Here is a 27,745-nt window from a genome sequence, read left to right on the forward strand (position 1 = left end):
GCTCGGCAGCGCTGTCTGCGCTGGGGCCGGGCCGGGCCCCTCACAGAGGGCAGCGAAAAGCTTCCGTCTGTCCCTGCCTAGCTCCAGCTGTAGGTACGGTACCCACGGGTTTGCTAACCGCTTGCTAAAGTTGCGTGGCCAGAATATCCTAAAAGGAAAGGATCTCTGTTGCCTAAAAAAAGGGGTTTTTCTCAGTCAGGACTAAGCAAGGGTCTGCTGGGCAGCTCTTGAGCTTGAAAGTGGTATTAATTTGGTGGTTAGGATTGATTGTCTTGGAGTGGAAGACTAGGAAGTTGTGTGCTTGATTCTAGCTAATGCCGTGGAAATGGCAGCTTTAGCAGGTGCTTGCAGTTTTTGAGAAGTAAGGAGAAGTTGAGGGGAAAAAAGGTATGGTGTTGATAGTGCAAGGTGTGCCTTGGCATTTTCTTGTAAACACGCAGTACTATGGCTTGAGCTCACTATGTGCTGATGTGCCCGTACTTGCGTGTGGAATGTACCACTCCCTTTAAGCCCTTCGTACAGCAAGCCATTGTCTCTTTACCCCGGAGTTAGGCTTAAATTGCTGCTTTCTGATGGCTGTAGAAAAAGGGGTCCATGCCTGAAGACAGAAGAAGGAAGGTCTTTGAAATTGAAGGTCTGAAATTGGAAAAGAACTATAAAAGGAATACTGTGAACATGTGAAGGGCCTAGGGCAAATGGACTAATGAAAGCTATAGAGGAGATTGGATTCTTGAAACAAAATAGGTGGATAGAACCAGAAACTATGTATAGTGGGGTTCTTTTATTCATACCTCTCATCATACAATAAATACATTTATAATTTACATGAGATTGGAAGTAATTGTTGTTATCAGGCAGTCTTTATTTCTGCTTGTCACCTGGGCCCGTGCTAATGAAACATTCTCCAATACATGACCATCCATGATGCACATTATTAGTTGGAAGGCAAAAGATTTTTGCCTCATCAGCTCAAGACAGTTTTGTTTATGGGACTATAGCTCATTTATTAAGACAACTTATTTCATGCTGTTTTCCACTTACCTGTGCAAAGAATACAGTGGGTTTTTAAATCTTTAACTTTTGTGGGGTAGGACATGCTTATGAATTGCACTTCCTCTAAACAAGGAGCTTCAGTGGGGAGGAAATGGCAATCAGTCTCCTGCATTGTAGAAAATAATAACTTTGAGCTGCTGTTTTGCTTCTCTATTGTAAAATTAATAGTTATCCATTCAGTTTTCTCACTTCACTGTCTTCAAATTTCTTAGACTTCTAATGGGGAAAAATTAAAATAATGCAGCAAACTGATGAGTTTACGATCCATTCAAAAATCTTTCCTAGTACACCCTGCTTGTGAGAGACTTAAAGGTTTCACCTGGCTACATACATCCATTTGTTAGAGCTTCAGTTGTAGGGCCATATGCAGCATCGATGGTAGAGCATATCCTTGGCACTTAATTCTCTGTACTCAAGACCGGTTGTTGAAGTTCATTCATTGAAAGAAATGTTAGCAAGGACACCCTTTCTGACCCTCTGGTCTTTTTTTTACAACTTCCTTTGTAATCATGCTGTCTTTCATGCAACTGTGAGAACTTCAGTTTGCAATTGATGATTGCATCACCAAGTCCTTCTGATAAACATTAAATGTTGTTCTCTTGCAAGGCTTAAGGCTAGATATTTAACCCCTTTCTTGAATACTATTTTCTCTACTTTCTGCTTTAACAGGTGCCATTATGCAATATGCCATTTTTTTATAAATGTATGCAATAGGGTAGTTCTTAAGAGAAAAAATGTCAGGGATCTTGAACTGTCTGTTTTAACAACAGGCACAATGGTGGTTTGACACTTCAGCAGCTGTTTTATAATTGCTGTTCTGTGTTGTTTTAAACACAAAAATAGTAGATTATTCGTATAAAGTTATATATTTTTGGGCCACTTTAGGAGTCAAAATTATTTTTACAAGTATTACAACTCAAATATCTATGTCTCTAAACTTTTTATCTTTTATGACTTAGTATCATTGTAAGAATGAAGAATATATTTGAGATTCAAAATACTGTAACAAAAAAACTTGATAGTTAACCTTTAGAAATCGGAACTTATTTCTTTGTGAAGGAGATGCCTTGAAAGAAAAATGAAAACTTTCAAATGATGAGATTCTCTCAAAACGAACTGATTACTTAGGTTAACAAGTTGGAAGGTGTGAAAGTCACATGGTTTCTAATTGCAGTACTTTGCAAAGTAAAGTGGTGAATATGCAGCACTCTTGAAGGTGGAGCTCAAAGAATTATTGGGGTGAGCTCTGTGCAGTCTGTCAAGTGGTTTAAAAGTTTATGATAAATTTTTTTTCATCCCTTTGTTAACAGCCAGTGACAGGTTTTATACAACTCCACTGCAAAACACAGGTGGCCTAACAAATAAGTTTTACAGTACTGTATAAGACATAACTAAAACTATTAGATATATGAAAGAGTTGGTGTAAACACTGATCTGGTAAGGAAAGTCTCCAAAGCAAGTACTGGAAGTGTATGTGCTTAAGTACAAAAAACAATGTGAATAGTGGGGGGTTTTTTCTGTTGTTTTTTACTTGGTGCTCTGGACAATACAATAAAATGTAACAGCTGAGAGGTTCTGGTGACTGCCAAGAGTTAACAGGACTGTATTTGGAAAAATGTCTCCCTAATGAGGAAATAACAATGCCTCATACCAAAACAAGAGCATTGTTGTAACTACTACAACTGGTGACAAACAAAGAATCAGTTATTTGCCTGAAGCATTATGGCACATCAGCAAGAATCAAGAGTGAGTGTCTTTGAGGAGCTGATAGTCAAAGCCTCAATCAGTAAGGACTTTACCCACATAGATAATGATTGCCTTTAATATTAACTGGTACTGTAATGTACTTTGAAAATTACTTTACATGTTAACTAATCCTTAGAGCTATTTTGTAAAGCTGACAGGTAAAGGAGCATTTGGGTCTGAAAATGATTGTACATCCTGTAAAGTTCAGGTGCTCAAGGTTAAATACCAGTGATCTGATTTTCGTTGGTGGTGAGGTTCTGCAGCTCTTGTATCAGTTACCTGCATTTATTGGGAAGATCACTGAGCCCCTAACTCAGAATAACTTCAAAATCAGAAGCAACCTGTGACATACTTTGCTTCAATCAATTGTCTGAAATGATACACAACACCAGGAGCAATGAATCCTGTTTGTCATGTTAGGTGCTCTATCACCCACGTTTGGACTGTGGTACAATTGTTAAAATACAGTAAAAAGTACTCCACAAAATTCTTAAAGCCACAGGGAAGAATTAACCTCAGCTACCAGGATACCTTTATTTTTTTCCTCTCCTGCTTTCTTTTCCTACTGGTTTCTGAAAGTTGATGTACATAATCTGTCTTAAGGGTATGCAGCACGTGGACATGAATAGATGAACACGGAGGGGCTTTTACTGCAAATAAACGATAATTGTTAAAGTGTGGTACAAAACTCTGAACTTCTAATAGAATTTTTTTCAACTGTTGTGTTGCTGCATTTGTTCTTTGTACTTTTTACACATTTCCGGTTTTCTTGAAAATGCTTTCTATAATACAGTACTTGGATGACAGGCTTATGTTTAACAGTGGGAAAATGTTAACTGCAGTTTTTTTTCTAATACTGTTTTGCAAATCTTGTGTTATTTTATCACACTTTACGTGTATTTATTTTTCTTTCTTTCCCCCACCCCGTTTTTCTTTAAAGGCTGGAGGCTTTGAGGCACTTTAACAGAAAATATAGTTACTTTTTAACCAGTAAAAATGTTAATGCTGGTACTGTTTCTGTAAACGTTGGCTCCCAGATCTGTGCATTGTTTAGAAATACATTGTTACTTCCAACCACCAGACCTGTTGTATTAGTGAAATCCTGGCTAGACCCAGTAGCGGCTCGGTTTTGTGAGGATGATGTTGTGAATTATTACTCCGCCTCGCTGCCAGTGCATTGCGATAAACCTAGCAGCTTGGCGCCAGCGGGAACGACATGAAATCAAAGCGAATAACCAATGGCCAGAGCAGTCCAAGTGCTCTATATGCCATGCAGGAGTGGCGGCAGCTTGCCCTGCCCTGCCCTGCCCCGCAGGCTGCCCGGGAGCCAGGCTCCTTCTGCGGGGGAAGCCCGGCGGTTCGCGTTGGTAGAACAACGCGAGTAATTCCTGGCAAAAAATAAAAAAAGCGGTATCTCAGCATTTGTGCAGCTGGCCGAGACACAAATATTTGCCCTTATTCGCTGGGGGGAAGGGCGGGTTTTCCGACCGCTTCCTACGGGCGAAAGGAGCGTCCTGACGGCACTGGCACGGCGCGGCGGGACGTCTGCGCGGCTTCATCGCCTCACTAGCCGGAACACTTCCTTGATGTTTCCCAGCGACGCTGCTGCGTGCCCAGAAAGCCGTTTGATTCTCGGCTACCTTGATGATACCGGCCTTCTTAATGGCAGCGATCGGTCCTGCTCTCTCCGGGGGCTCGGAGGCATCCTGGGGCCGCCCTCCCCGCCGGCCTGGCCCGCTGCGGGGCTGCGCGGAGCTGCCGGGGGCCGATGCACTGCCCGGGCGGCCCGAGGGGAGCGGCGCCCGGAGCGCTCCGGGGGCGGGGCCGGCCGCTTCCCCGACCTATCACAGCCACGGGAAGCGGGGGAGGGGGGGGCACCGCCAATCGGGGTTCGGCTCGCCCCTCGCCGCCTCGCGATTGACCGAAGTGTGGAGGGTGGTGCCTCGTGGGCGGGCCGGACGCTCGAGAGCCAACGAGGAGGGAGCGCGGGGGCGGGGCCTTGTGAGTGCTGCGCGCCTGCCCCAGTGAGCGCCGGGGCCGGGCGGGGCCGCGCGTGCCAATGGGGCGGCGGGGGGGGCGGGAGCGCCGCGCCGGGACGTCGAGGTGCCGGAGGGGAGAGGCGGTGTCGGGATAAAGCCGGCGGGGGATGCCGGTGGCGCGCGTCGCTCACTGGGTCCCACCAGGGTCGCTCTGAAGTGTGGGGGAGACCGCAGCCACCCTGAGATAGGCGGCGGCGCCCGGGGCTGCGGTAGCTTCCACCGGCGGGAGAGGTGAGGCGGCGGCGCAGCCAGGATCCGGTCGTGGCTGATCGGAGGGAGGAAGGGGCGCTTTGCCCCGACGGGAACGGAGCCCGCTAGTTGTGCTGTGCGGCCCCTGGCGCTGGCCCGGCCCCGGTCCTCGCCGCTTTGTTTACGGTGGGGCGGAGAGGGGAGGGACGGAAGGGAGGGCATCGTGTGGCCGGGCGGCCCTGCCCGCCGGCATGAGTAGGGCGGAGGCAGAGCGGGGGTCGGCGGCGCTGCGTGCGCCCGGCCGCCCCCCACCTGAGCTCCGGACCTCCTGCCCCGGGGAGACGGAGCTCCCCCGATCCCCTCTGCGGCCCGCGCTCTGTCTCCTTCCGCCCCTTCCTCCCCGGCCGCGGCCCCACCCGTGCGTGCCCAGCCTTCTCAGCCAGCGGCCCCCGAAGCCTCCGGCGTAGGAGCGGCACTCGCACAGCCCCGCGGGCCGAGCGTAAAGCGGCGGTCGTCGCCGGGCTGCTCCCGCCCCACGCCCGTACCCGTCCAGCCGGCTACGGCCGCCCCCGGGACAGCGGGGCCGCGCAGCCGCCGGGCAGCCACCGCCGCAGGGGATGGCGGGGCTGGGAGCGGGCCAGGCCGGCCGGGAATGGCGGGACGGAACGGGGAGGGTGGCACGGAGCCGGGCTTTGTTCCCGGCCCCGCCCCGCCTGGGGGTGCCCGGGGGCTCCGGCGGAGAAACGCGCGTCCCGGCTCCTGGTGCGGAGGGCGGTGCGGGCGAGCAGCGACGCCCCCGGCCGCCCGTGCCGTCCTCCGCGCAGCTGGCCCGCTCCCCCGCCTTCGGGTGAAACTTGGGAGACTTGAGCGGCTAACTAGGGGACGTGTGTGCGCTCAGTGTGCAGCGCCTCGCTGATGGAGTCGCTCTGAGGTGCTTTTAGGACCAAGTTTCGCTTCCACAGTTTTTACCGCCTCAGATGGGCGTGCTTGTATAGCTGTAAGTATTGTAGGGGCTTCATTAGTTTTCCCCTCTTCACTTTCATGCGTGTCTTTCTAGTATTTTGGTAATGTGATAATTTTTGTTACTCTGTGGGCAGTTCAGTTTGTGTCTTGACCAGAAATCACTGCCTGACGATCAGGGTAGCTGTAGCTAAAACATCCTAAGGATCAGAAGGAAAACATTAAAAAAAAGTCCCTGAAAACCCAACAAACCTCAAATATTTTGGTGGTCACTCATACTGAGGGAATTGCAAAAGCAATTTGCTAATATGATCTTAAGGAATAGTGAAGCAGTCTGGAGATGAGGCAGCAAGAGTGTAACCTGGACTTCCTTCAGAATTACAAATCTCAAATGGACATTAGGAAAGAAATATACTAAACCAGAAAATGAATTCTTTACTCCTTTGTGTAGTGTGTATCTCTGTGCTGCAGACTCCATGGAGTATATGGAGTACTATGAGAAAGGTGATTTGCTGATCGAGGGTTGAGCAAAGAGTGAAATTTACTGTAGTTTCTTCAGAAGTATTTCCTCATTTCCTCAGTAGGCTGTTTCAGCCGCTTTGCTTCTGTGTTGTTACTGTTGTGCTGAGGATATGTGCTAAATACTTCAGAATCTTTGTGGAAGATCGCACACCAAGTGCTGTAAAACCACGCTGATTCTTATCTTGTGACACTATCTCAGGAAGGAAGCAAACCACTCCGTAAAAATTGTGTTGCAGGTTTGTAAGTCGTGTATTTAAAGATGAGAACAACATTTTCAGTGTCAAAAGCTTCCTTTATCTGTGGTTTGTAGAGGTCCTTAGTGGTACTTGATGGTGGTTGTTTCCCATAGACAACCAACTTCCCTGGGCAAATTGCTGCTGTGAATGACTCCTTATTTATATTCCAAAATTGATTTGGGTAAAGTCTCTGCTGACTTCTCTGGAAGTGGTTTCCTTGGAGCAGAGTGGTGGTATGTTGCTTTGGGATATTGTAGAGCAGTGTTGCTGAGCTTCATTTCAAAAGAAAAGTTGTTTAATTCTTTCATGAGGTTAGTTAAGGTAAAGTTGGAAAATCCAGCTAATTCTATTTCTTTTTGACTGGCCTAAGTGAACCAAAGCATGGTGATAGTTGGTTTTCGTGTAATAACATAATACTTCTGAGAAGGGAGGTTTTAGGTTGTAGAGGCTAAGGCAAAAAGTGGAACTGTTCATTTTTCATGTTACTGTATTAACGCTTTGCAGAGTCATCCTGCTAGGCATCAACAGCTCAAAAGTGGTCCTCATATGATTATTTACTGGGAATACTTGTCTTTCTAATTTGGGGTGATAGAATTAATTGGTATGCTGAAAGTTTTTGCTAATACAGTTGAGATCATGCTGTCTGTATTTGCTTTTTATAAGAACTTAAGACGCTTATAATTCCCTTCAGTGGCTATGCATCAAGGAAAACAACTTGGAAAACAGTGTGTTCTGCATCAGGCAGGAGTTGCCTATTTTATATCTAGCTTTGTATTTAAGAGGGTTTTGTCTTCATCATCTTGCCAGGTGATGACTACTTCATAATTGCATAAAGGACCAAAGGACAAGTTTAGATTTTTTTGTCTGTGCTCCTTAAGACGTGTGAAGGCAAACTTTTCACTTCAGTGGACTTGCATAATACAGAATATGGGTTCATAATGTGCTCCTAGCTTAGAGTGGCATGAGTTTTTAGCAATTTTTGCCTACATTTAAGCCTTAGTTTGAAAGAAACTATAGGTATTGTGCACATAACGTCAGAGGAAGGAGCTATATGCACATATGGGTTATGAGTGACTGTGAGAAAAATGAGGATGATATTTCAGGGTTTGTGACCCTGTACCTGTGGTTACTGGCCTGCCTTACCAGTAGAAAATCTGATGTAGTTTATCCTCGAGGCGGGGGGGGCAGCTGGCCTAGCACATAGCCTGGCTGTGGTTTGCTGCTTTGTGCAGCTTCTGCGTGCTTGCACCCAAACAACTTTCAGCCTTTACAACTCTTGTATCTGTAGTAATCCTCCCAGGAATCACAGTGGACTGGAGAAGTGTTGCAATGTTAGAAGGTTTCAGAATTCAGCATTATTCTTGTCTGGTCTTGCTCTAAATCCTGATGAACTCCAGTAATAGGTGCTAGCCAGACTGACTCAGCTAGGGTTGCTTCTGCCTTTCTATATTCAACTAAAAGAGCAGTTCTTTCTGCTATTTAGCTTGCTTATCCTCAGTGCTCGACAGTTAATTGTCTGAGTATCTGTGTACTGCCATATAGCTCTCTCCTCTGTCTCTTCTAAGATTTCTGTTGTCCTCCCTTTCCTTCCTTCCCTTCCCCCAAATCTATTATAATCCTAATTCCCTCTGACATGAACACCTCCCAGGAAGAATGACTGAATACAGTATCAAACAGAAAGTGTCCAATACCATCAGTGGAAGATATCAAAAAGGAAAAAAAAAATCCCCTTGAGCTAGTTGAACAACAGTGTTTGCTCTGGACATGGCTCCAGTTTTGAGGGATTTTTGTATTTATCCTTAGTTTTTCCTAGTGATTTATGTTTGCATGCAAAAATAGAAGAGGAACAAGTATTAAAAACAAAACCAAACCAAACTTCTAAAGTTGAGTTTGAGGTTCTCTGAAATGTCTACATATTTGATATGGTGCGAGGACCTGGTGTCCTGACGCCATTGCTGTAAGTTTTGGGGTTTTATTGTTTTGTTCTTTACGAGGGTATTCTTGCCCCTGTCACCAGAAGCAACGTGAATTGGTTTTTGTGGTTAGTGACTATAGTCAAAGCTGAGCTGCATGGAATTTGCACAGACCTCGTTACAGAAGGACCTTTCTTCCATCATTCCAGCTGCTGCTTTGGCAGCTGGTCCATACAGGTGTAAGAGAACTTTACTTTTCAAGAGCTGGGGCTGACCTAGCCTGAAATAGCTACAGACTAGAGTGTCTAGCAGTAGGCTTGGGACTATTGACATGCCGCTTGAGTGGTGTAGATGGTCCCTTTGGAATTAGTGTGGTGACCTATTTTCTTCTTATTCCCTGTATTCCAGAAAATGGGAGAAGACTCCTAGCTTGGACCTTTTTCTCCCCTCTCAGATTTTTTATAAGTGAAGTTACATGAGATGGTCATGATAATAAAGCAAGTGTGTTTGTGTGTTTTGTCAGCTAACTATTGGAAGTCTGCTTCAAAACTAAAAAACAGATACTTGGGGAATATTTGCAACTGTATTTTAAAGCAGTTTGTCAGTGGCAGTTGCCAACGTTATTTTTCATCTTGGGTAGCAATTTTTTTCTTTTTAATGTTTGTTTCCCCTTATCTTGAGTGTTTCTAGAGAGCAACAGCATAATTTTGCTAAACCAGATAAACCAGACTTTCTCTTGTACAGGTGAGATTTCTCGTTCACCTTATCATACTAAAATACTGTAATTGCCTTCTTCATATATTTAGTCTTTTTAATGTGCATTGGCCGGGCTTCTGTAAAGTGTACCAGGCAAAATTCCAGGGAGAATTTTTAAAGGTTTTTTAATACTCTGGTGAGTGTATCTTGCTGGTAAACCTTTGGGATCCTGTTTTCTTTCCATAGTCCTCTCAAGGTTTCTCTCTGTCTTCATAAACTGCAGCTTATAACAAAAAATATTACTGCTCAAGTATGTTACATTAAGGGGGGAAGAGAATCTGTAGGTTAAATCCAGCTTTAGTGAGTATCACTTTTGCAAACAGTCCTTGGTCATACTATAGTTTGGGTCCCAGTGGGCATGGTGTTAGTTATACTTGTGCAGAGAGTATTCAAGGAGCTCAGAGATACCCCAGCAGTGTGCCAGTAAGCAAGGGAGAGGAGCACAAAATAAAACGTTGTGTGCTAAAATGATCCTTGTGGGGTTATGGCAAGACCTGCCTTGCCATATGCAATCCCATTTGCTTAGCCTTTCACTGACTTCCTGCTGTTGAACTTTCACTGCTGGCTTTTTGTAGTAGTCTCAAGGACAATAATTGTGTAGATTTTACCAGCCCTATGCAGTTAAGTTTGTTTGTTTAGAGTAACTGAATATAATGTTGGATATGTTTATAAAATAAGAGCTGGAGAGAGCATAAAAACTACAAATAAAGATAGTTTTGTTGTACTTGATCCTGAAGATAAGGCTCTAGTAATTCAATGTGGGAGAGTGTTAAAAGAGATTAAATTTTTTCAGAAGTGAAGGAATATCTATAACATAAGGCTTGGGAATGAACTGATAAAATGAGACCTCAGGAATTTGCATTTGAAGTTGATATTGCATAGAGTGACTGTCTTTCTCTCTTGATGTTGTCCAGTTTTGCAAAATAAAGAAGCATCTTCTTTTGTAAATGCCATGTCCTAAAGAGGACTTGGAACTAAGAGTAGACATGGACAAAGGCTGATTCTCTTTAAAGGCATTGGCATGGGAGATAGCTGAAGTGTTCCTAGTAATTTTTATCTGTCTTTCATGAGAATAGTCCTTATCAACGCCACTTCTGCTCTTGCACTAAATCAGAAAGAACTGCTGGGGTTGTGACTGTGGCGGCTGGACATACTGATATTGACAGAATTTTCATGATTTTTAATTGAGCTAATCTAAGCTGTCAGTAATGCTGATTATGTTAAAAAAAATTGCTGCAAGCAAAAATACTAAGATTTCTACCTCTGTAGACATCATCCAAAACCAATGTCATCCAAAAAGCTGAAGAATTACTGCCCTGTGCACTGTGACTGCTCACTGGCCTGTTTATTCTCTGGGATAGGGTGATGAGTGGTCACTGGTCCTATGATGGCTGTTGGTGTGACTCAGGGGGCTCCTGGATACCCCACATGAGCCCATAAAGAGAAAGGAGTTGCAAATGAGTGCTCTTATTCTTTGCAGGAGTAGCAGTATGTATAGATCTCCCTGACATCTTCACTTGGATATAGCAAACCTGATACTCTGTTTCTTGACACAGAAATCATGGAGATCGTGCCCCATTCCCTCTGTTTCTTTAACTGTGAGCCTACCACTGCCACCCTATTTGAAATTACTTTGGTGGTAGGTGTTGCATATAAAATTGGGGATCAGAGCTGTCTTTTCAGATGGAGTTGATACAGGTGTTTGTGTGCATATTTATATGTATTTACAGACACCTACCTGCAGAACTGATAGGTGAATAGCTGGGGAGGGTGAGAGTGGTGGATAGCAAGTGTGGGAACAGCAGGCTGGGTAAACAGAAGTACAAAAGAAACAGGACAAGCTTTTGGTGCAGGAAACAGAGTTTTTACCTACACATTTCTTTAACACTTTTTGTATAGTTTTGGGCCTTTGCTGTATTAGGGGAAGAATGAACCTTATTTCAAAGCGTTTATGAACACTTCCTGTAAATCATGATCAGGCTATGATATTCACAATCTGTAAACAAACTATCAGGCACAGACTGTACTTGTATTTTTGTGGTGCTGAGATAAATTATGTGCAACTGATTTTATCCAGTTGGAAACCCAACCTTGTATCTCCTGGGACAGGATCTAAAGAAGGTATTGCACAGTGTATTCCTTTTTATGCCATAGTATGAGTTGTTCTCTTGTCTTGCCTTTTTAAATCAAGATTCAATAGTTCTATTTTCAAGTATCTCCATAATTTGAAAGTAGCTTTTATTGCATGTTCCTGTCAAACCATATCTAGTATATAAAACTCTTGCATATAACTTAGGTAGTTTAAGGGCTTTAAATGTTTGTGACTGTAGCTCAGTATTACCAGTGCTCCAAGTTGAAGAACTGACACATGTTAGGGACACAAGACATTCTGAATTTTGCAGGTGGCTATTTGAAAACTACTGCATGATTGTTGGGGGAAGACTAGAATGAGTAGAGAGAGAGAAATCACTAGGGCTTTCATAATGTTTTGTGCCTAGAAACAAGAAGAATAATTCAACTACTTTAATGTTTGTTATTGTTACGCTGGAGAATGCAGACTGGCCTCATTTGAGCCTTTCCTTAAAGTGAAAAAGACAGTTCATGTCTCACCCTGTGTCATTATAAACTCTATGAACCCTAGAGCTTAAGAAAAAAGAATAGGTTGAGATGGACTGCAGGTACAACAAAGTCCCCATTCTGATCATTGCAGTTCAAAAGCAGTTAGCACTACTGCTTTTTATGCAGTATTTGTATTCTATTTCCAGAGGCCAGAGATAATTGCACTAGGTTGGGATATATAAATTAAAATGTTTTTCTGGAACTTGAGTAGCTAAGAGATCAGCTAGCTGATGTTATGCTTGCTATATTAAACATTATTGATGTTCTACTTCATTGTTGTCTGGTCAGCATATTGGAAGAACTACTGGTGTTTATATATAGGACCTTAATTTAACCTCTATTGAAGATGCTTTGAGGGGAGGAAGTGGGGAAAGCAGCTTCCTGCTTTGTTCGAGGGAGTAAAGTGGTGAGGTGTTTTTTGGTGTGGGTGGAGCAGTGGGGAGGTGTTATTTTTTTATTTAATTCATATAGACCTTTCTACTGAATGTGCATAAAGTTCATGTTGGTTCCTCCTAATGTAATTTCATAACTAACAAAAATTGCCTCATTTTTCTTTGTATAGATACAGTAACAGAACTGGTCAGTGTTTTATAATTTTTGGCACTTTTTAAAAAAGAGAATGTGTTTTGAGCCTTAACAGTCTGTTAAGGGAAGAAATGTTCTACATCAGATGTTGATTTTTTCATCATTCCTTAATTCCAAGTGCTTGAACCCTGCTAGATGCTGATCTCCAAAAGCTGATTGAATAAAAAGGGATAGTTGACTTTGGTTTGAGATACTTTCAAAACTAGGAAATTGCCTAAAGCAATTTGAAGGTGTGATGTAAGGTCCTGTTCTTTGGATCTATTTTATTTAATTTCAGGCTTATTTTTAGTTCAACTGTGCTTGCAATTTGTTTTGTAAAAAGGGACAAAAGGAGTTTAGTTTCCAAAGCCATTTACCATTTTTTGCATTTCTCAGTTGTTGCTTTAGTGGTGGTGCAGAGGTCGGAGTTTAAAGCTTCTTCTTGTCTACACTGCACTCTCATGGAAGTTCTCACTTTTCCTGTGGCTGAAACTTTGTTAATATAGATGATGGTGAGCAGTGGTGTTCAGATGAATGCAAACACTCCAGATACACTGTTGTGCTTTACTGTTGAAGGCAGCAGTGCATCTGAGGAGAAGATGATGGTTTTTGCTCGTCATAAGGGTCTGCTGTTTTCCCTTCCAAGCACATATGAAATAAGAAGGCACAGGTGATGATAAATTCTAGGGGACATAAGATTAGGCAAGCTGCCGTCTTACTCATTTCTTCTCTTGTAAATACTATACAGACTTAGTTTTAGCTGTTCTCCTGGTGGAAGCAACATTTCTTCAAGTCAGTCTGAACATCTGAGTTGGTTACAACCTCTCATGCTAAGAGGAAAGAACTGTAATTTCTTGGTCCTCTGCAGATCACTTGCAGAAAATATTTCTCCGTTGCAGTTTCTTGAAAAGCAGCAGAGAAATACTTTCTCTTAGACTGCTAGTCTAAATTAGTGGTGTAATAGAAGGTAGTAAAGGTCACTTTTTGGGGGGCCCAAAATATTTGGTTCTGTACTACAGCTGAGGAAACACTCCTCTAAATCAACAATCAGAAAATAGCAGAGGTAAAGGAGCAATCAGAGGGCATTAGCACCTTGGAAAGGTATAACTGCATCACTAGTTTCTATAGGCAGTGGGTTCCTTGTCTTGTGGCACTAGTAAAGGCAATTTTTCTAAAGAGAATAATCTGAGAAACTGAAAAGATCTTAGGCCTAGATGGAAATATCCATTCTGCTGTGCTAAAAACACAGTCTGAGTTTTGGCATACTCCTAATACTTTGAAATGAAACTCCTAAAGAGAAAAAGTTATGGTAAAGAGTCAAAGAACAGGCAGGGTTTGTGGCCCTGGCCCAGCGGATAAGATTTGGGATTGACTTACACTAACTAAGGAAAAGAGAATTCAAATAACCCATTTTGAGTTATCATGGTCAAATTATTACACGTTTAGTACCAAGTCCTCAAATTTATCTTGCAAATCCTCCTTCACTACAAACGGGAGCATTTTCAATTGAACTTCATCAGTTTGTAAATGGAGAGCTATTTGTAATACTTGGAAGAAGAAAGTGTTGAACCAGTAAAATACATGTAGTTCTCAGGTGCAGGTGGTTGGCTATATTCCAAAGATATGTTATGACTGAGGCAGTTTTTTCTTCTTGTCCCATGAATCCTTTTAGGTGATCTTGATATGCCTTATGAGTGTTATCTCATTTCCATATCAGTTATGTAAAAGCTGAACCTACATTAATTTCGTACCAATGATCTATGCATCTTCCAGTTGCAATATTTGTATTTAATGAAGTTCTCCCTGCCCAAGCCCCTGAAGGCTTGGTTTTTGCATTAGTGACTCTGTCTGTCTCCTTTTTATGACTTTTGTGGTTCCTCACTCAACTGATTAATTGATCCTCAGTTAATTAATCAGCAGCCACCCAGCCTTGCTGGTTGTGTGGATTGTGGTGTAGAAAAAAAGCTGTTTTTCAGTAAGGAGATGGCTGGTGAAATTGGGAGAGTATTGCATGACTATTTTGTTCTTGACAGCATTTAGTAACACTCAGTTCATCATGTACCATTTTTAATTTGTGATGTTGATTATTGTTATACACTATTAATATACTTAAAACTTTTACAGGAAGCAGAAGAACAAAGTTGTTACTAAAAATCTTCTGTTGATTCACAGTGTGCTGAGCATCAGTAAGGAAATGGAGTAGATTTGAATATAAGGAGCCTGGGAAACTTCATTCCCCCTTTTTATTCTTATGACATCCAGTTTTATGGAGTAATTAGCTTAAAAGTGGCTTCTGTAATACTTAGGTACTCTCAAGCTCTTCTTTTTGCTATTTCTGATGTCAGTCACCAGTATCACTTACTTGGGAGGACAGCAAGCCATAAGCTCAATATAGTCTAGTAGTGCATGCTGTTGCTGAGGAAAAGGTTGGGAGAACAAGGGCAGTGGTCAGCCACTGAAAGTCTTTCAGCCTTCTGGTGTCATTTTCCCATGCTCTAGTGGAAAAAAATGCATAATGGTCTGTAACAGGGAAGTCTTGTATAAAGTCAATATGTTGTATAATAAATCTCATTTATAGTTAACAGTGCTAACTACAGTTAACATTTATAGTTAACAATGTTGTTTTCTTGTTTTCATACTTTCTGTATGAGGAGTGGTGTAAGTTGACAAGAGGACCAGAGCTCACCAGGGATAGTGTATTATCTCAGGAGTGCTTGTGACAGTAGGTTACTTAGCTCTAAAAAATGCTGAATTTATGGGTCAGCCACAGGTTTGACCATAGTGCCATTGTGTAAATGTTTGCCCCTAAACTTCAAGCTTCTTGTTGTAATTTTTCAAATGATGTCATAAAAACTGATGTTGTTCCTTTCTGCCTTTATTCTACATGTGTAAAGGCAAGCTGTATTAAAGCCTGGTTGAGGTTTGTAATGTGGAAACACCACTTCTAGCAGATGATTAAAACTATTAATATTTCTTTCTTTCTTTTGAAGTATTGTCTTATTAAATCTTTTGGGCTAGTAATTGTGAAGGCTTTAATTTAGTGTGTTGTGTGTATCTTCTTAAATGAGGTTGCTGATACTTGGATTTCCAGCAATATTAGTATTAATCCCCATCCCTGAGGTTTTTGGAAGTGATCTGCTGTACCCCCTCTCCTATGCTTAGCAACATGTGCTGAATTGGAGCGTGTTAATTGCTGCTCAAAAGTTAAAGTTGAGTTCCATCTTGCATAGTAGCCAACATTATAGCAGCTGCTCTGTGAGTATAACACGACAGCTTGACAATAATGCTCTGTGAACACCTGTCCTTCCAAAAAAAAGTGTATGTAATTAGAAGTTACATGTGCTGTTACTTGATCAGATTTGAAGTTGGCAAAATTTTTATTTGTGTTTTCCAGTTCAGGTTGTTAGGAGTTCTGAATTCTTTTAGATATGAAAACTTAGAGGCAGCATCAGTTTTTTCTTTGTACTATTTTTTGAACCTTATGATGGCAAACCTCTTGTATTTTCAACTTTGTTACGTTTCTCTTTTTCATGTTCTGCTTCTTAACTTTTCATAAATCTTCCATAGGGGTGAACCCCAAACACTGAAACTACACCTATGTGATACCTTTCACTTCAAATCTGAAAAAGTATTATTAAAGTTATATTATTAAAGTATTATTAAAGTTATATTTTAACTTGTCAGCTGCCATTAGGAAATGAAGCCAGATGAACCAGCAATATGCTGTAGCTACTGTAATCTTCACTGGCATCTGATGAAGACTTTTGACCTTTTTGCTACCTTTACTGATACTTTATTTTTCTTGTAGTCTGAGTTAATCTGATCAGATTGATTCCGTAGAATACCTCAGGTTGTATTCAAATCCAGCTGTAGTTATTCTTGAAGTTCTGGGCAGCAGCTACAATGTAAAATTCGTTATTGCTCAGTGTGCACAAAAAAACCTGACTACATCGCATGGGTTTTTGTGGGCTTCCCAGAGGCCTCTTTCCCTTCAGTCTGCTAGCTGAACTGACAGTGCCTTCCTAAAGCTTGGACAGTCGAATCAGTTTTCAGCTTAGCTTACCTTTATTTCCTTCCTTAAGCAGCTGGGCTGTTGGGTGGTGTTGTGGTGGGAGGGGGAGATTGAATGTGGTGTGGTAAAGAAGGAAGATGTTTGCTCTGAAGGCAGCAAGCAGGGAAGCCTCTAATCAGAATGGATTGTGTACTTGTGAATGTATGTTTTGCTTGTGGTGGTGAGCTAAAATGTCAGCATATGCCAGGGGGGTTTCTGTCTGGGTATTTATTAATTTTGGGGAGGGTAATAATGCATGGGTTTGTGTTAAAGTGCTGTTCCAGGTGATTGTATTAGGGGAGGAGTTAAAGGACAGCTGATCCACTCTCTTTTAAACTGGGTAACTGAATGTAAGGTTTGGCATGAACTGAAAGAAACTATTGCTTACCTTTAACTTAAAAAAGGAGCAAAATGAAGAGGAAAAAAAGGAAATGATACAGTTTATTGATGTAGGTAGGCTGAAAGGTGATGCATTTCTGCTGTGCAGAAAACAATGTTAACTTATCCTAATTGTCTGAAAAGGTAAAAGTGATGTGTGTTTGATGCACTGCACTGTCAAATGCACAGACTATGGAAAACAGTTGAGGTTTTTATTAAAATGTTGCAAAATTTAACAGGTAAAATTCACAGTCAGATAAAATTCACAGTCATAATTTTTTCTGTATTTAAATGCTTTCCTTTGTAACTGGTCAAGTCTTTGAAACACTTGACTTCCTTGTTCAAGGAATTATGTAATACATTCCCAATTTATATATAAACATCAGGTTGCCTCCTATTTGCAAGTTTATCTAATTTTCTTGCTTGTCTCACAGTCCCATTTTTAAGCTCTCTTTTACATCTTAAAATCTTCAGGATGTGGCTTTTTACTTTTAGATTGCACTTATATGGGTCTCTCTTCTGTATTTTTGGAAACACTAATTAAGAAGTAGAACAAATTGTACATAAAAGAATTGATGATGATTGAATAGTTCACACATACTTAAAGGAAACTACTACATTTGTGCTGCATCAGAGCCCTGAAAATCATGTTGGATGTACAGGATTTTTTACAAATTTTTCCTGGAAAATTTTCAAGCTATGGAATTTTAAAATTCCTGGATTTTTCCAAGCCACGAATTTTAAAAAGAAGAAAAAAAACTTCCCCAGATAAACTAGATGTTCCAGAGTGGTGGACTGCTGCTGCATGATGGAACTTGAGTTGTTAAAAGCAGTTGAAAGTGCTTGATCTGCCTTCAGGGTAAATTTAAAAATACTGAAGTGCTCTCTTTTACTGCAGTTTGGCACTATAGAAGAACAAAAAGAAACTGCTGCCTAGGCAAGTTGTGGCAAGTATGTCAGCTGCATACAAACTTCTATTGTGAAGGAATCTGTAGAAGTTCTCAAAGCTTTGTTAGGAAGACCCAGCTCTGAAGTATTGTTTTGTTTCTTTTTCTGACCACATCCTCCTGCTAACTGAGCAGATGGAAAAAAAACCCCAAAAAATCAGAAAATAAATTAATAAAAGTGCTAATATGAAAAAATTGATTCAGAATTACTTGCATTTTAGAGTGGTTAGATATGATTAATAAAAATATGATTGTAACCAAAGTGCAATTAAAACCTTTTATAAGGCATGGATACGTGCAGAATATGCTGAGCGTGGGAAACCAGATGTTATTTTGGTGTCAGTTTTAACTTTTCTCTTTCATGGGGAAAAAAAATCATTAAGAATAATTAGCTTCTGAGCAGAACAGCAATTTTGAAGACAAATGTAACAAATAGATTTTTATAGTTTTTAACATTTCAATGATAAATTTAGAATTCAAAAGCATTGGGAAATTGTTGACATCTCTGTTAAATGTCTAAGGTTTGATTTTTTTTTCTCGTTTCTTTTTCAGAGTTCTGTATTTCATTTGTCTGTACTGTTTTTGGAGATCTTTCTCCAATTTTTGGCTACATACCAGCCGACTCAAAGCTGTTTACATCTTTGTCTACTCTTACATCTCGAAGCACAACGTTGGACTTGTGGGGAAAATGTCTTGATGGATCCAACCTAAGCGTGATAGCTCTCATCTGTGGTTAACAATGGCTTCTAAGTGGTAAGGTCTTTCTCACAGTAGAGCCATAAATAGATTTTCATCTCTCTCTTTCTGTTTTCATAGTCTGTGTTGTACTGTTAACCCACCTTGAGCTGCTACTTCAGATATCCCTTGTCTGACACAAGTCTGTCTGTACTGTGTTAAGTCCAACAAGAACATTTGTTTTAATGCACTTTAGTAACTGATGATGGCCAAAAGTGAATGTCTAAGGAAGAGGTCAGGAACAGGGCAAACAGCCTCCCTGTCATCTGCGTCTTGGGGACTTCTGAAGCCAGTTGTGGTTTCTGTGCATTCAGTAATTCTCGAATTGCCTTGAATTAGTATTTCTTTTGTGTAATTTCTGTATGTTCAACAGTTCTCTCCAGTTTCCTTTAGCGAGCGTCAGTGCTCCGTGCAAATGGGAGTTGGTGGGAACAGAGCCCTCCCGCCTTTGGGATGTGCGGGCGGGCGCCTCGCACTGCCCCCTTGTGGGTGCAGCCGGATACTGCAGTTCATTGGCAAGGGCAGTCATGGAGTCGTGGAACGCTTTGGGTGGGAAAGGACCTCTGGTTCCTCAGTCAGTTCTCATTCCTAAGTCAGTGCCATGTACAGATGCTCTTTTCTTTGCTGCTTTGAATGTAAGGATTCTACCAGTAGGGAATAGATAGGCAGTGATGCCAAGGACAGGGCAGCTATTGTCACTAAAGCGCTTCTGAGCTGAAATGAGATGGACATCTAAACTGTCCTTCAAAAATAATATAACACACTGCTTTTCTGTAGTCAAATGGTAAAACTGATAGACCATGCTTTCTTTTGGCATTTGAGAGCAGAGGCTACATTGGTGTGACAAGACGAAAATACTGAAGTGCTGTTGTTGATATGCTGTTTACTATGTAGACTTTTGTATTCAAGAAAATTTTATAATTTATGTATTCTATAGTATTTTGTAGAATGTAATACAGTATTTATGGTTTATTACTAACAGTCATTAATAATTAGAATATTATATGTTATATAATATTTACTCATAGCTCTCACTTTCCTTTATTTTTTATTATTCTATATGTTCTGTGCAGGAGAAGTATGCAAAAAAATAGAATTTGGATGCATGATAAGATCTGCCTTTGGAACATCTCCAGTATATCATGTACTCATGTTTGCTTCTGTTACTGTTTTTCATTTCCAGTGATGTAACATGCTGACCTGTTTTACTGTCCTTTCTTAGAATTTTATACCATAATTATTTTTGTACTGATGCATTCTTTCTCTCCAAGTTTAGTAAATTTGTTGCAGCAGAAGTTTACCTTAAACACTGTATCTTGCTATTGCTCAAGGAAGGCAAGCACATCTTTGAACATTAGAATAGGAACTCCAAATCCATCTTTTAAATGAAGCAGAACAATGGAGGCAGAAGGTTTGAGAACATTAGAATAATTTTTTACTCTTTTTCTTCTGTCCACACTGATCCTGCTTGGGACAACTTTAGTTTTACCGAACTCTAAAAGTTTTTAGTGCTTATGTATGTTTCTACATTTCTGTGTGTTTATATAGAAAATGTACTTGAATTACAAACTTCAAATGTTCAGTTTGAATTGTGTAGTTTTTTTTATTGGGCACAAGGCTGTCCAGTACTGATCTAGTTTTTTGGAATACTTCTCAGTAATTATTGTGCTTTTTGTACTTCCTGTGAGATGTTGAAAAAGCAATTAGGTTTTAAAAAATCAGCTTTAAAACAAATATTCTTAGTACTGGGTCCACACTTGTGTCTATTGTCTCCTGTATTAAAAGCCTACTGTGTTTTGTACAGGTAATAGATGTTTGGGGTGTTTGGGGTTCTTTTTGTTTTTCACTTTAGGGAAAAGTGGTCTTTCAGGGTCTGCTTTCCTGTTGGAGAAGAGAGAGTTTTATGCAAGTGCTTTCCTTTAAAAATATACATGATAGGGAAAAATAATACAGATGGAAAAATATGCCAGTTGCCAGTCTTCTTTGGTGTTGCTAATTTACCTGCAATCAGTTTCCTGATCCACCTTGTTGTTCAGGGCTTTGTCCAGTCAGGTCTTGAAAAGCTCACATGACTTCTCTGCAAAATTGTCTGGAGCACCAGTTATGCTGAGAAACCTATTTTTGTAAAAGCAATTCCAGAACAGTATTCAAAACAATGTGCGTGTTAATACTTGACAAGCATTTTTGCAAGTGTACTACCTAAGTTTGGTTAATTTCTTTTCCAGCATAATTGAGGGTCATCATGAGGAGAAAAGTGTAGTGGTTTTTTAATGTATTTTATTTAAAAAAAATTTCTTATTCTTCCTTTTCTTATTTCTTTTCCTTAAATAATCATTTAGGATTAAAGGAGTACTTATTACTCACTTGATACTCTGCTCAGCAGTTTCATTAGTTGGGTCAATATAAATTCTAAAGAGTATATTGGAAAAATAAACAGGAAATTTAAGTTCTTTTTTCATCACAAAGTTTCTATTAAGATATAGCTCAGTGGGCCTCACTGACTTTTAATAAGGCTTTTTGTGGGCTTTCCCCCTTGCCTCCTGCTTCATTTGGACATTTGTTCTCACTCTGATGCCTGACTAGAGAGGTATGTTTCTGCGGAAGAACTTTGCAGACCATACCGAATTGTAGTGACAAATGGCTTGGAGAATGCCTCACACTCGATGCCTCGTATTGTTCAAATAATGTGGAACATCTGAGGCACATCTACCAAACAAACCCCAGAAGATGGAAATCTAATAGGGACACAGAGGAGCTGCTTAATTTGTCAAATGGAAAAGTGTCTGTCAGACTAGAGGGGAAAAAAACTGTTCAACCTTACTTAGGACTTACTTTCCCTAGGATTCTGTGGACTTTGTGCTTTGTTTTCATTTGTTTGGGTTTCCTTTTTAGGCAGCATTCAATGTTCATAATTTTTTGTTTTCAATGTTTTGTTAAGCTGTTTATTGATTTTATTTTCTGGCATAAAGAACAGCTATGTATCTTGATAATGAAAAATAAATTTTAGTGTGATTTTTTTTTTTTTTTTTCTATTGACTGCATTTTTTAAAATGTAATCTCATTATGCATTGAGCGTAATATACAAGGCACTACCTTTAGGTGTTTTTTTAAAACCTAAAACAAAATACATTTGGCCTTAAAAGGGGCTAGAGCTGTGGTGAATTTCTTTTAGCAGTCTCATTATGCATCAGCAGAAATATTGTGGAGAAGAACTCTGTATGCTAAGTAATTTTGCTCTTGCTTAAAATTGCACTATTACAGCCCTTTTTAAATATGCATATATACACACATATATACAGCTATTTCTATCCATATATATCTTCAACCCTCATTTTTAATGCTTTTTTTGGTTGGGCAGCTGTTATATATTGGTTGTGGAGATGCTGCTGTTCTCTATTTGCAGCCAGCAACTGTTTGCTTGAAAGCAATTCACTTAATTTAAAAGTAACAGTAACTTCTACCTTAAGGTGTTGGGTAACTGTACAAGTTACTGTAAAGACTCCATACTACAGTTTGAATCTCTGATATATAATGCAATGGAAACCAGAAATCTTTAAGGAACTGGAAAATGTTTATTCCTTGGTTAGCAGCTAATGAAAATACTCTGTCTTTAAACAAAACAAGTATGTCAAAGACAAGAAAAATGATGATAAATTTTTTTCAGAGGTTTGGGTAAAGCACAAGTGATGTAGTTACTTCTGATACCTCCTAGGTAGCTGCAGAGCTTTCCTGCGGAAACTCTGAGTTGCCCTCCCTTGTACCCTTGCTCATCAGGGCTTTATACATCTTGCCTCACTTGGCCCAGGGCAATTTCCATGTACAGTGCACCACTGGCCATTAAGTTCTTGTTTCTACTATGGTTAGTTCCTCCTCAGTAATGCTCTGGCTCAGAATGAAGTGCAGCAAGCCTCACTTCTGATGTAGAACTGTTCTTCGGTTTGAGCCACTCCATAAAGAATATAAGGATTCAGTCTAAAACATACAGCTGAGTTAAAGAAGGAATTGCAGGGTTGTGTAAGGAAAGGAGCCTTTTCCCTTTCAGGTGTACTTAGCTCCTATTCTTAATGTTAACCACATATCATTGGCTCTTCTGTGTGAGTGATGGAAGGTAATCCTAGCATGGACAAAATGACAGTCACACCTCTTTAATATTTCCTTTAAGAGGAATTCATTCCAGTTTGTGAAAATTTTTGGAAAAGAATCCTCATGTGTTTCACTATTACTAGTCTTTTATTATTAAAAGTCACAAGTGAAGAAAGAACTCCAGGTGTTCTTTAGGCTTTCTGTTCTCATCAGATGACTGGAATGTCACTTCTTTAAATGAAGGAATTCTTCCCTTCCTTGGTGATCATTTTCAGCCAGGTCCTTAATTTTCAGTTTTCTCTCTTTCCTCTTCAAAGGCAGGTGATTTTTTTTCTTCCTGCTTCTAACAGGAACAGGCTTAACCTCTCCTTCAGATAGGTAATACAACAATTCTCTTCCATAATAAGGATACTTCCATAAATCTTTTACAATACATACTAATCTTGTATATGTTTCTTCTGGCATTAGAAATTAGAATAATCCTTTTAATCTGATGATATGTGTAAGTAAAAAGTATGCCACCACTCTTTAGTCTTAGTCTGTACTTTACGATTTACCACTCATAATATTATCTGTTCCACAGATCCACCTTAAGGTGTGGTACTTGGGTAGAACTACTGAAACATGGAATGCCTTTTGAGCTTTGCTGTTGCCCCCAGGTGACTGTCAGAATGCCTGAGCAGCAGAGCTGGTGTGTAGGAACAGTAACTTTTCCTTGATTGCTGTCTTTTAAGTAAAGTCTGTTCACTGCCCTTCTGAAGTTGCAAAGTCAGTGTGCTGTGTATTGCTTCTGGGTTTTTAATTTTATTTTTTATGATGATCTTGTTTATCACACTTCAATTTTATGAGCTTTACTGTGATAATATGACTGCATTTAGCAAACAAACCTGCATGGTTGTGCATAAATACATAAATGTTCCATAAAGGGTAGAAGTTGATGTTTTCTCTTGGGCAGCTCAACAATTTTTTATTTAGTTCTTTCATCTTCGTGTGTTTGTTTACTTAGCAACTTTGATGTACTGAGAATTAGTTATTCTAGCAGTGCATTTAGCGACTGTGTTTAGCTATTTGCTAATAATCAAAAATTGTTTGGTTTCAAACTTAGGGTTTTTTCCTCCCCTTCTTCCTAGAAACATTTTTGAACTCTAATTTAGTACCTTAGCTGGACTCCTGTTTCATCCAAGCATGTTGTATCTTTCCAAACAGGAAATTAGATTTCATCTAACATTGAAAGTTAGAATTTCCTCTCCTGTGCTCAAAGCCCTGAAACCAAAACCTCACCAAACCTAAACTGTATCTGTTCTTTCCTTTATAGAAATTGTAAAAGTGCAAATTCTCTGCCTCTTTTCTTGTTTTATGATAAACATAAATGATATTTTGTAAGTGTTTATGTATTTAAAGCTACAATACTGTGGTGCCCATAGGCCCATGTGGAATTCTACTGGGAGCGTTATCCGCTCTGTCAGGTGTTTTGGTTGTTGCTACTGATTTTTTTTCCTCCTCCTTAAGACAGGAACCCAGATGTTTCCATTCACAGTCCAGCCCATTTGCTGAGACAACAGGAAACCTGTTAAATACTCGTACTGATACATATGGTATGTTTTAGAATTTTAGTATTATGGTCTGTATAACAGAGCCAAAATTAGTAGAGACTTGAGCATGTCAATCCACATGAATGGACTGGTGAATGCAGCCACCCAAGTAGGTTGGGTTTTCTTTCAAGTAGGTTGAATATGAGTTTCTACTTTTTATTTTGCCATGTAGATTAAATTTTCTGTGGCCATGTTTCAAGAACCCAGTTAATTTTGGAATAGAAGAACTGAAATAGATGGGATGAGTGTAAACCAAGACAGAACCTGTATTTAATGCAGGCATTGAAAGCTTTTTCATTGCTATTGCAAATGGAGCTTATCCTATGAGCTCACTAAGCATGTTTGGTTTTTTTTAAGTAATAGAAGCTATGGAGAAAAGTCACAGTGGAAAAAAAGGATAATGATAATTCCCCCAGGTCAGCAGCATTTGAAACATGTGTGCCTTGTATGAAATTTTAAGCAATGAACTACACTTAGGTTAGGCTTGGTAAGGGAAGCAAGATAAATGTGCTGTACGCAGTTTTGGGATTGGAATGATGGTTATTTTGAACAGTGGAATATAGAGTCCCATACTGTTTGACTTTAATGCTTTTGGCCAACTTTTAAAATCATGTCATTCAAACATGAGGAAGTTCTTCTACAGATGTGTACTTTTATGTAGTGCTGGAGAAACTCTTTAAAAGAGACTGTGACAATGGCTGTAAAAATCATCAACTAAATACCCCCAATATTTGTTTAAGAAATACATGTTGACTCACTGTTTTTGAGTATTCTGGAAATACATGTGTGCTTGGTATCTGGTTATCACTTACTGTCTCTTCTGGCTGTTCTGTGCATTAACAATTGGCAACTCTTTTTTTTCTGTAAAGAATGTAAAAAGCTTTTGGTAAAAGTTTTCAGGTCTCAGTTCCTTAGAGATCCAATTTCACTGTAATATTACCATTGCTGTTCTGGCAACGAACCTTTGATTTTAAAATGTTGCTTATTTTGAGGTCCTTTATATAGAGATATCAACATCAAGATTGTCATCATTCACTTCGATTATTTCATAAGAAAAAAGATCTGGCCACTTCTATTGTTATGGGATTGTGTAACGATGTTTTCTCTTGCTGTTTCTGCTTGTGTGGAAATGGGTATGATTCAGGTTGTGCTGCATAGTTTGGAAGATCTTGTGCAATATATCAGTACTTGGAACAAGCAAGAGGTTAGCAACAGGAAGCCTGACTGGATTGTAGAAGCTGTGGGGTAGACAATACCTCGATCTTCTCAGGAACTCCTAATGAGTTCAGGAAAGCATTGTATTCTTGCATGTGACCTCAAGATAAGAACAGTTAAAACTTTATATATAAATGGTAAAAATTTGGGGGTTTTTCTGTTAAACAAAATAATACAATATTCAGTCAGTGAACATAACAGTTTTATGTTCAACTGCTGATGGATATATTTTGACAGATATTTGTATTTTTTCTTTCATGCTAATGCTAGATAATCAAGGCCAAACTCTGAAACCTCCCCCTCAAATCATTCCCGGAATTTTGCAACCTTCCAAAGAAAAAGCCCCACAACTTGTTCCGAAAGGATCTCCAGCCCCATTTATAGCAAATAAATACAGCCTAAGTGATTAAAAAAAAAGTGAAACTTTACCAGAAACTGACTGTTGTTTGTGTCTTTAATTTCTCAGGAAAGACCTAGGTGTGTCTAAGAAAAGTGTGGAGATAACTGAAACTGTTTACATTTTTACATTTAAAAAAGCAGTAAACCAAAACTGTAGAAAGGTTAAATGGCCTAAAGTATTTTGTATGCAAAATAATAGCTACAATAAATTTGCACTGATATAGAGAGAGTGTATTTGAAAATTGTACATTGATTTGTCCCTGGTTGGGTTTTTTCTGTGAAATTACATTAGTTGAACGGAACCAAGGAAACCATTAATGCCAAGTTGCTTAGGAATTAACTGTAAAGTTAAGTGTAAGTTACATGAAGGATGGCCTCTTAAATATATTTTTAAAGTTTGAAAGTTTGGCAAGTTGATTCCTTTAAATATGGAACAGGTCCTTACAAGTGGTTAGTGCAGACTGCCAAAAGATGAGATGAGACTACAATATGACAGGTACACTGTTTTCTCCCTCTGTGTGTGTGTGTTTTTCTAGGCTATGTTCTTTGTTCAAAGCTATGTGACAGTTGTAGTTTTAAAGAAAAAAGATTGCTATTTAAAAAAATGCAGCATATACAGAGGAAGAAACAGGGTTTGTCTTCCCTACCCATGCAGGCTTTTGTGTGAAATTGAGTGTCCTACTATTTGCCTAGCAGGTATAACATGGATGTCCAGTGCCCACTACCTCACGTGAGTTTAATGCAGGTGTGTTAATTTATACCTGTAGGCTGGATTTATACCTCTACTGTTTTATTCTGCTTTCAGTTGCCTGTCTTGTATCGTATCTTTTTTTAAGAGCAGTTTTTTTTCATTGGGATATGACAAGCTATTACAAATAGTCTTACAAATATGTCTTCTCTTCTAAGAATCAAGAAGAAACTTCCTGTACTTGGATTTTTCTGCTAAATATTTGGGTATTGTAGTTAGTCCATTTTTTTAGCAGATTTGCTTCCACATGAAACAATGATGTCAGGTTGAAATGAGGAAGTTGGTGAAAACGGTCATGTTTATTTGGTGCACACTAATGCTGTGTTTAATATGTTTTATATGCTATGTTCAGTATGGGATGCGTGGTTAACACCCTTAATCTCAAGGAATATTAATGTTTCTTGAAGAGCTGCAAACAGATAGACCACTTTGCATCACTTGGCCTGCTTACTCTTTCAAAAGGCCAAACTTGCACCCTTTCTTATGCTGCTCGGTCTCTCCTGTTGAAAGTCCTTTGGTGATGCCTCCAGTACCAGTGTCCCAGCAGGAAGGATAGTTTTGCTTTGTAGGTTCTTGTTCTGATGGAGTGTTGGTTAGGTTGGGTTGTTTTTTTTGTTTTTTTTTTTTTTTTTTTTTTTTTTTTTTTTTTTTTTTTTTTTGGTGTTTCGTTGTGGGAAATACAGGCACAAAGAGCTCCCAAGGCCTCAAGCATACAAGCTCAGAGATAGAGATAGATACAATGTTTGACCTAAGACCTTGGAGGAGGCTTAAAGGTTTAGAGCAGAGAAGTGAAACAGACACAAAGTAAGAATAAAGATTTGTAGTTTAAGCAGAAATATGTTTTAAGCAAGTAGAAATATGCCTCATGTAAGCAAGTAAATATGCTAAGCAAGATAGTAGAAAATTTTAGAGTCTAGTAATGGAACTTGTTACAGAGTTGGTAAAAAGTAGAAGATACAGCAATAAGTTTCTGTAGAGTTATATGATTGGATAAAAAGAC

General features: G+C 39.8%; 1 protein-coding gene across 2 annotated transcripts in view; it reads left to right on the top strand.

Moving 5' to 3' along the window:
* Positions 1-4: 4 nt before the first annotated feature.
* FRYL (FRY like transcription coactivator) overlaps positions 5-27,745 on the top strand; it is a 167,311-nt gene continuing 139,570 nt past the window's right edge. Inside the window, exons 1-2 of one of the 2 annotated variants that reach the window (XM_059844864.1) lie at positions 5-93; positions 18,526-18,726. The gene's annotated coding sequence lies outside the window, so the exon portion shown is untranslated. Of the gene's footprint in view, positions 94-4,928; positions 5,070-18,525; positions 18,727-27,745 lie in introns of those variants that run through there. The other variant, XM_059844863.1, reaches the window with a different exon arrangement.

Source organism: Haemorhous mexicanus, chromosome 4, assembly GCF_027477595.1.
Source record: "Haemorhous mexicanus isolate bHaeMex1 chromosome 4, bHaeMex1.pri, whole genome shotgun sequence".
In the NCBI taxonomy this organism is placed as follows: Eukaryota; Metazoa; Chordata; class Aves; order Passeriformes; family Fringillidae; genus Haemorhous; species Haemorhous mexicanus.